Here is a 9,188-nt window from a genome sequence, read left to right on the forward strand (position 1 = left end):
TAACCCCTGTCACAATGAGTCCCAAATAGCCAGCACTTGATTAATACTGAAAGCTTTCTTAGTTTTTGTCCCCAATCCCAACTTAGAAACCCAGAGAAAGCCAAACATGCGCCCCTAACCACTCACACAGGATGCCCGCTCCTGGTGAGCCGCCACCAGCTCCCCCAGGCCCACAGGGCACCCCTGCAGTCAGGACATCCCTGCAGTCAGGACACCCCTGCAGTCAGGGCACCCCTGCAGTCCGGGCACCTCTGCAGTCAGGGCACCCCTGCAGTCCAGGCACCCCTGTAGTCAGGACACCCCTGCTGTCTGGGATCATCTTCCTTCTCCCTGAAGTACATCCATTAGGCAATCCATCAGGGAGGGATATTAGCGATACCATTTGTTTGAAAATGTCTCTATTCTTTTTTTTTTTTTTGAAAGATGACCAGTAAGGGGCTCTTAACCCTTGACTTGGTGTTGTCAGCACCACGCTCTCCTGAGTGAGCCAAACAGCCATCCCTTTATAGGATCCGAACCCGTGGCCTTGGTGTTATCAGCACCGCACTCTCCCGAGTGAGCCACGGGCCGGCCCTGAAAATGTCTCTATTCTTGAAAGAGGATTTTACAAATATATAGTTTTAGGTTGCAGTTATTTTCTTTGAGCACTTTGGAATTATCAGTACACCTTTCCTAGTTCTCATGGTTACTGCTGATAATTCTGCTTCAGTTTAATTGTTATTTTTTTGTAGGTAAATTTTTTTCTCTTCTGACCGTTTTAAAAATCTTTATTTTCTGTATCATGCAGTTCCCTTATGCCGTACGTAGGTGTGGATTTCTTTTTCTAATCATGTCATATCATGCATGGGATGTACTGTGCTCCTTGAGAGTGAAGGCTCATGCTTTGTATCAACTCTGGAAAATTATTAGCCATCATCTCTTCAGATATTACCTCTTCCTTGATGTCTCTACGATCTTCTTCAGAGAACTCCATTTGGGCTTAGATTAGACTTTTTCATTCTATTTTCTTTATCTCGATACTTTTCATATTTTCTATCTCTTTGTCTCTTTATCTGCCTTCTGTGTAATTTCTTAAATTCTATCTTTATATTAGTTATCTATTGCTGCATAACAAATGACTCCCCCCCCAAACATAGCATCTTAAGTCATCAAACATTTCTTATCTCACACTGTTTCTGAGGGTCATTAATTTGCGTGTGGCTTAGCTGGTTGGTTCTGGTTCATGGTCTCTCCTGAGAGTGTCACCACGGTGTTGGCTGGGGCTGCCTCATCTGAAAGCCTGACCAGGGCTTACTCATGTGGCTCCTGGCTGGAGGCTTCAGTTCTTCATCAAGTGAAACTTCCTGTAGGACTTCATGCGTGTTCTCACAGCAGGCAGCTGGCTTTCCCCAGGGCAAGCGATCCAGACGGCAAGCAAGCAGAATGCCACCGAGCCTTTTATGACCTAGTCTCCAAGTCATGGCCCATAACTTCTAGTCATTAAGTCTAGCCCACACTCCAAGCAGAGGATTAGGCACCACCTTTTATTTATTTATTTATTTATTTTAACAGATGACCAGTAAGGGGATCTTAACCCTTGGCTTGCTGTTATCAACACCACGCTCAGCCAGTGAGCTAACCGGCCATCCCTATATAGGATCCAAACCCGTGGCCTTGGTGTTATCAGCACCACATCCCAACTGAGTCATGGCCAGCCCTAGGCGCCACCTTTTAAAGGGAGTGTCAAAGAATTTGTGGACACATTTGAATCATCACAATATTCCATTTCATTTATTCTTTTTTCCAGCTCTGTCTAATCTGTTGTTTAATATACCCGTTGTTTCCAATTTCATATATTAAATCTAGGTTTTTTAGTTACTTAAGACTTACCTGGTCATTTTTATTATCCCTTGTTCTGTGATCAAGTTTTTGGACCCCCCCACCCCCTTTTTTTTTAAAGATGAAACATATCCATTGTGTATTCTGTATCTGATAACCCCCATCCTGTGTCTGGAGTCTGTGGATCTGATTCTGTTGTCTACTGTTGTCTTTTTTTTTTTTTTTCCTTTTTGTCTTTTTTCGTGACCGGCAACGGATCGCAACCNCTGTCTACTGTTTTCTTTTTTTTTCCTTTTTGTCTTTTTTCATGACCGGCAACGGATCGCAACCCTCAGTGTCGCGCCCGTACCGGACCGGGACCGGCAATGGGATCGCAACCCTCGGTGTTGTGCCCGCCCCTCACTCAGCCAGTGAGCGGGAACCGGTCTGTATGTGGGATCTGAACCCTCGGGGGGAGAGTCGCTGCGCTCCCAAGCAGCGCACTGTAGCAGTGCACCACCGGGCCGGCCCTGTCTACTGTTTTCGCTGTTACTCACTTATAAGGTCTTTTCTGTTATTTATTTTCTTTTAAAATTTACTGTGAGTAAATTTTGACTGGGATTTCGTATGTGGGAAACCCAGCAGGCCTGTTGTGAGGGTGTATTTCTTTCAGAGGGAACTGGCCTCCACTTCTGCCAGCATGCTGTGAGGTCCACTAACCTGGGAGACTAATTTCTTGGCTTGGGGACTTTGGACCACGATGGTGGAGTGACTTCAGACCTGAAGCCCATATATGATAATAGACCCTATGAACTCTCTAACCAGATCTAACAAGTGTTAACATTTTGACTATTATTTATTAAAGAGAAAAAAAGTAAGACTCTGCCTCCGTCTCCTCCTCTTCGTTCCCCAGAGGTAACCGCTATCCTAGAGTCGGTCTGTATAATTCTTATCCATATTTTACTACGGCTACATATTAAGGATTTATTTATAACATACACAGTATGGTTTGAACAGTGTTTTTAAGCATATACAGTGTTTTATTAACGTACAGTGTTTAAAATTTTTATACAACTTTCTTTTTTTATGCAACTTACAGAGATTAAAACTATTAACAGAGACTACTGAAGGCAGAGAGTGGGTGACAATCCAAGCGTGACAGAAGTGACACCAGAGGGACCATCACTGAGAAACTGGGAGTCCCTTAAAGTGCGGCCCAGAGAAAACAGGAGTTCAAGGCCAGCACGGAGGAGACTCGCATCCGAAGACGCCAGCCTTTCCCAGAGGGGACAGGCCATGTCCGGGCCGCGGGAGACCAGGTCGGGGACCGGCTCCGTTGACTCAGGGGCGGGAGGGGGTTGGCGTGGCCTTGCGGGACGGGGTGCGCCACCTGCCGGTCCCCAGGAGGAAGCGCCGCCTCGCGGTCGCGCGTTTCCATTCCCAGTGACAGGAAAAACGAGCGGCGCTGCGAGCCGCGTTGGGGGGACAGCAGACGCGACAGGAGGCCCCCGTCCCCGTTGACGACTTCCTCTCCGCTCACTCGATTCCCGTATAGTTGGCGAAGAAAAAAGCCGGCCTGACCCCGACGTGACTTGAACACGCAACCTTCTGATCTGGAGTCAGACGCGCTACCATTGCGCCACGAGGTCGCAGCGAGCGGGGACTCTGCGCCGCTAAAGGCTTCGCTCGGCCGCAGGCCCGCGGCTCGGAGCGCCCGGGACGCCCGCCCCCGGCCCGCGCCTGCGCCCAGATCGAGTCTCGCTCCCCCCGGACGCCCGCGGGGCACCTTTCGGGCCTGAGCTGCGGCGCTGCCGCGGGGACCGGGACACGCGCGGGCCGCGCCCTCAGCCCGGAAACGGCCTCAGAAACGAACACGTTCATTTTTTAACTATAGAAGCTAACGTGTGACGGAAAGTCAGGACAGTGTCGGGAGAAAATTGGAAAGATCGGAAATCCCGCCGTCCCGAGATGACCGCCACGTCTCCATGTGCCGCGCGTCCTCGGCTTCGGGGCTCCCGTGTGCGCGGGCACGTGGTGACCTTTCCACGGACGGACCGCGCTGCAGGAGGCCGAGTGCGGAGGCTCGTGTGTCCGGCGCCAGGGGTCCTGAAAGACGACCTTGGCCTCCCCCTCCCGGTCACCTCAAACTCATCCTTCAGGTGGGAGTATGTCGCACATGACATTCTGTACATCTTTTCACTTGTTACATTGCCCATATATTTGAGTTAATGCTTTTTACTAAGTGATTTTTTTTTTTTTTTTTTTTTAAGATGACCGGTCAGGGGACCTGAACCCTTGACTTGGTGTTGTCAGCACCACGCTCTCCCAGTGAGCTAACCGGCCATCCCTATATGGGATCCTAACCCCTGGCCTTGGTGTTATCAGCACCGCACTCTCCCCAGTGAGCCACGGGCCGGCCCTTTACTAAGTGATTTTAAGCAGCTCGTTTTCCACTTGGTGGGAATCTTAAATCCCTACTTTTGGACAGTACTTTTTTCTTCCTGCTAAATAAGAAAGATAAAACTATTAAATACATGAGTGAAAAAATCTCAAGCTTAAAAATTCATTAAATAAGAAAGGTAAAGCACTATTCTGGTCCGTTTAAGAACATGGAGCATCAATCTTAATTCAATAAATACTACACTCAGAGGGCCTGATGCCTTTTAGAAAAGGAAAGATCTGGAATGAGCCCCAGTCTTTGCAGAAAGAAAGGAGGAACCGTGTGTGGGGCTCCAGTGAAGCCTGCAGCGGGGAGGGGTGTCTGCTACCAGATGCCAGAGCTTCTGAGGGCTCCCCAGGCCACCGCTGGCGTGTCAAACAGGAAAGGAGTCTGGCAGTTCTTGTGTTTGTGCCCAGATGTGAGGAGTAGGAATTTGGGATTGACTGTGAGTCCTCAGGTGGCTGCCCCCAGGCTGTCAGAAAAGCGGGGACCAGAAGGCTCTATCTCTGTGCAGGGAGGGAATTGCTGGTTCCAACTGCAGGTGGCCAGAGATGTAAGTCACCTCCTTATTGCTTTTGATGACCCAGGGTGAATTAGACCCTGGTGGGGGGAAGGAATGGGGGAGCTGGGGAGAGGTGTGTTGGATTCAAGTTCAGGCTGGTCACGTTCAGACTCCCTTCTCCCCTTTGAAGCCCTCCATTCGCGGCCACACAGCGAAGTAACTGTGAGGGCCAGTGCCACCACAGCGCTGAGCGTCCGAAATCTACTGGAAGGAATGCCTCATATTCAAGGAGAGACCAGTGCTACTCTATTCTTAACCCCCTGTTCAGGTTTGGGGACACACCTGTGATGTCCTGGTCCCTTTTCTCCTGAGATGTAAACCAAAAACTACCTTTTGCTCTAGGATATGGGCATGCCAGTAAACTACAGGTATGGTGATGTGATCGAATGAAGGGATTAGAGCAGGTGACTCCTGCAGATGAGCAACTCCTGCAGAGTCCCTTTAAAGACTAGAATTGTGTGAGGAAGGGGTTAAAGTATAATACCTTCCACATTGAGAAGGTACTTTGAGACCAAAGAAGGAAGTGGGCAGGTCCATTCAGTAATCAGGTATTTATTAATGGGAGTGACTTACAAACAGTGTGGAATCGGATGCTCTAGCTCTCTAAGGTCAGACAATGTTTATATAGCAAAAGCCCGTTACTGAAAATAACTTCAAGGAAACATCTTAAGAAAATCAAGTTGATAACATTATTCACCAGGTGTCTTGTGATCCACGAGGCAAGGGGTCTTGTGATGTTAATACTCAGACCACTCACACCAGCTGCTGTAATAAATCGTTCACTCCCAGAAACCCATGTCCCTTTTAACAGCTTGTCCAAAGGGAGATGTATAACTGCTCAAGGAAACAGAGGAATGAGGTCAAGTAGGAGTCAACATGGTGGATGAGTCACAAAGTGACGTTACTTTTGTTCACCTTCTAAAAAGAATGCTACTTACTAGGGCAAGGACTAGGGGCAGTGAGGCAGGCCTACAGTTGTACTGGGTCGAATCTAGTCTTATTTAAAACTTTGATACCTTCTTCATCAGGGATTTTTGCAATCATTTTTATTTTTAGAAATATTGCATTATTTTCAATACATCCAGACTGCTGAGTTTTTTGGTGGCCCCTTGCATCCTATGCTGGGAGAGTGCTCACAGCTCACCCTCTTCCAGGCCCTGCGACCCGCTGCAGTTCTGCTGCTGCCCAGAAATGGTAAAGAACTGCTACCTTATTTTAAAACTCGTATATGGAAATACTAAACCATATATTTTTTTTTTCCTTTTTGTCTTTTTTCATGACCGGCAACGGATCGCAACCCTCAGTGTCGCGCCCGTACCGGACCGGGACCGGCAACGGTATCGCAACCCTCAGTGTTGCGTCCGCACCTCGCTCAGCCAGTGAGCGGCCGGTCTGTATGTGGGATCCGAACCCTCAGCAGGAGCGCCGCTGCGCTCCCAAGCGGCACACTGTAGCAGTACGCCACCAGGCCGGCCCCTAAACCATATTTTTAAAATTATTTTTATTTTCAATCGACACATAATAATTGTACATATTTATGGGGTACAATGTGTTTTGATACACATATACTAAAAATATGAGACCCTTCATGAATTTGCAAGTCATCCTTGGTCAAGGACCATTCTAATCTTTTCTGTATCACTCCAGTTTTAGTTGTGCTGCCAGAGAGCACTAAACCTTATGTTTTTTAAACTTCTGTAGAATATAGAAACTTTCAAAATTAAGAACAGTGTCCAATTAACAAATACAAAAAAAAGGATAATTACCAACATTGGCAAGGGTATGAGGAAGTTGATATTCTCATGCAAGACTGGAAAAGAACAGAAATTAGGACTCGCTTTTTGGATTGTAATGTGACGAATGTTTTTTAAGTGCTTTTGTCCAAGCATTTTCTCTTCTAGAGAATGTGTACTAAAGAAACGGTTAAAGATGAATGCAAAGATGTACCTTCCAAGATTTTCATCAAAACTGCATTTATAATAACAAAGCACTGGAGCCACCTTGAGTTCCACTGTACAAGTTCAGTCTAGACTGAACTACAACAAGGGAGTGATGCAGGGCGCTGATGTCAGTGAGCTCTTGCCCTTTTGAGTGAATGTCCGAGGCTACTGGAATGAAGGGGTGTGGAGGTGAGAAATCACAGGAGGAGGGCTGCAGGGATGACACGGAGAGGCTGCCCCATCATGGAGGAAAACACACAGTATGGCTTCTCAGTCTCTGCTTAGTTTAGTATCTTAGACCTGGGCAATTGCTGTATTTGTTAGCCAAAAATATTCCTTACTTGGCTCCTGTTTTCTAAAGGGCTGAAACTGTTCCAACTCCCCAAAGCCCATTGGAGATGTCCTCTGTCTTTCAGACTTACACATTCCTTAGGTGAAAAATTCCAAGCAGGAAGTGAACCCAAGGGCAAAGCGTGCTGCCACTGGAGTAGGTTGGGGAAACAGCCTCACGACTGCAGGCTGGGTTCTTCAGATCTACTGAGGCAGTGAGTGTGTCTGGGGAATAACACATGTGAGAGGAGATGGGGGCAGCCCATTAGGAGGGGGGCTGTCAGGCTGATGTACACCTGACCCAGTCTCTGCCAGCTGGTGGGGAGTTCTAAGAAAGAAATCCCATGTCCCATGACAATGGCTCCCTATGCCACCACCTTGCTCAGTCACAGGCCAGGGGGATGGTGACATTGACTTGAAAGCTGAGGTGGGCAAAGGCTGACAGCTGGAGGTTGTCCACTAGCTGCCCTCCTGTGGCTGGGTAGCAAGTTCTTCCTCGGAGGAGGATCTGAGGGCTGTGTCTGGGGTATGCCACAGCATGCAGTACACATTCCATTTCCCCCCACTTGTTTTTTATCCATCCCTACTGTCCTGCTTCAAGCACAAGTCTCAACTGTGAGTGAATCCAATCCATAGATGATTCCAGATTCTAGCAGCAAAGTCTCTGGATCGGCTTCTCCTGCTCTCCCCTTCCCTGCTAACCTCCTTCCTGACAGATATGCAACCTAAAGGAAAGAAAACTAATTTCTGTTTCACATTGTGCACTGTAATAGAAAATCCTTCTTCTAAGTCCCAAGAACAGCTTCAAAGGGAAAACACCATTGAAACTGATGGAACATTTTCAATTTTCTTGAGAAATACTGGGAGCTGGTGTGGCTTCCTTCAGAGCTTCAGTCAGAAGGCAGACCCCCCCTAAACTGCAACCTCTGGATTAACTGACAAAAAAATGCCACTCCGAAGTCTGTGATAAGGAGAGCAAAGTGTTGTCTGGCTGCTACGTAGAGGTAAAAAATGCAGATTTGGGAGTTTGTGAACTTTAGGCATTTAGATTTTTATGATGATATTGTTTGATGTCAGGTTTTTATTCTTTGTGTTGTGCCTCAAAACCCTTAATAGGAAAGAAACCCTCTCTGAAAATAGGAAAATCCAAAGGAATACAAGTGGAAACAATTGCTCCATCTTTCCCCTCTGTCCTTCCGCCTGCCACCTTTTTCTTTCTTTCTTTTTTGCAGCTGGTATTTTTGAAGACATGATTCAGGTTCGGATTAAACCTACGAAAAGTTGTCCAGGTCAGGGCCTGAATATCTTCCAGTGGTCTGTCTGATTAGGAGCCTGCCACATACGTTCAGTGGTCTGAAAAGACAGGAGAAGTTTTACATTGGAGAAATGGAATGCTGGGAGCAGAAAGTTCTACGTCTGTTGGGGTAACAGCTGTGGTTGCAGCTAGCAAGGGACAAGGGTCCCCTGTAGCCAGTCCCTATGTGACAATAAATGTGGCTTTTTTGCCCCGTGTGACAATTTTGGCTGAACTTGTCTCTGGAGATGTTTTTCATCCTAGAGATCCAGACCCAGTACTTTACTCAACCTGAAGGCCGTGCTTCCTAGGGTGCGCAGAATGCAGCTGATGGTGAGTGCGGGCTGCATGCAGAGAGAGGCCTCGATGGCAGACAGAGCTTTGAGATTCCATCCACAGCTAGATGGAAACGATGCAGTCTTTTTTTGGAACAAAAACAGCTGTCTTCCAAGCTGGTGTATGATTTTAACTGTAAAGGGGAGAGCCTTGTCCTTATTGTTATCAGAATTTAATTATGGACTCAAAATGTCTTCAGCAATATAGGTAAGAAAAGTCTTGCCAGAAAGTTCGCCAAAGTGATTGGTGTCAAGAAGACAGGGGCTTGAGTCTAGTCATTGCTACCTATTAGCTGTGTGATTTTGAACAGGTCACCCAACTTTTCTTTGCCAGTTTCCTCGACTCTAAAATGTGTAAAATATAGAAGTGATTGGTGTCAAGAAGACAGGGGCTTGAGTCTAGTCATTGCTACCTATTAGCTGTGTGACTTTGAACAGGTCACCCAACTTTTCTTTGCCAGTTTCCTCGACTCTAAAATGTGTAAAATAT

General features: G+C 47.1%; 1 long non-coding RNA gene and 1 other non-coding gene across 2 annotated transcripts; one reads left to right on the plus strand and one right to left on the minus strand.

Annotated features, from left to right (window-relative positions):
• Nucleotides 1–3,374: 3,374 nt before the first annotated feature.
• On the minus strand, nt 3,375–3,446 carry TRNAW-CCA. Its single transcript has one exon. It is a non-coding gene; the product is annotated as a tRNA-Trp (tRNA).
• Nucleotides 3,447–3,741: 295 nt separating this feature from the next.
• Nucleotides 3,742–8,598, plus strand: LOC103598186. Its single transcript, XR_551180.1, has 2 exons — nt 3,742–3,956; nt 8,302–8,598. It is a non-coding gene; the product is annotated as an uncharacterized LOC103598186 (long non-coding RNA).
• Nucleotides 8,599–9,188: the final 590 nt, after the last annotated feature.

The sequence above is a fragment of the Galeopterus variegatus genome, unplaced genomic scaffold, assembly GCF_000696425.1.
Source record: "Galeopterus variegatus unplaced genomic scaffold, G_variegatus-3.0.2 Scaffold2526, whole genome shotgun sequence".
Lineage (NCBI taxonomy): Eukaryota > Metazoa > Chordata > Mammalia > Dermoptera > Cynocephalidae > Galeopterus > Galeopterus variegatus.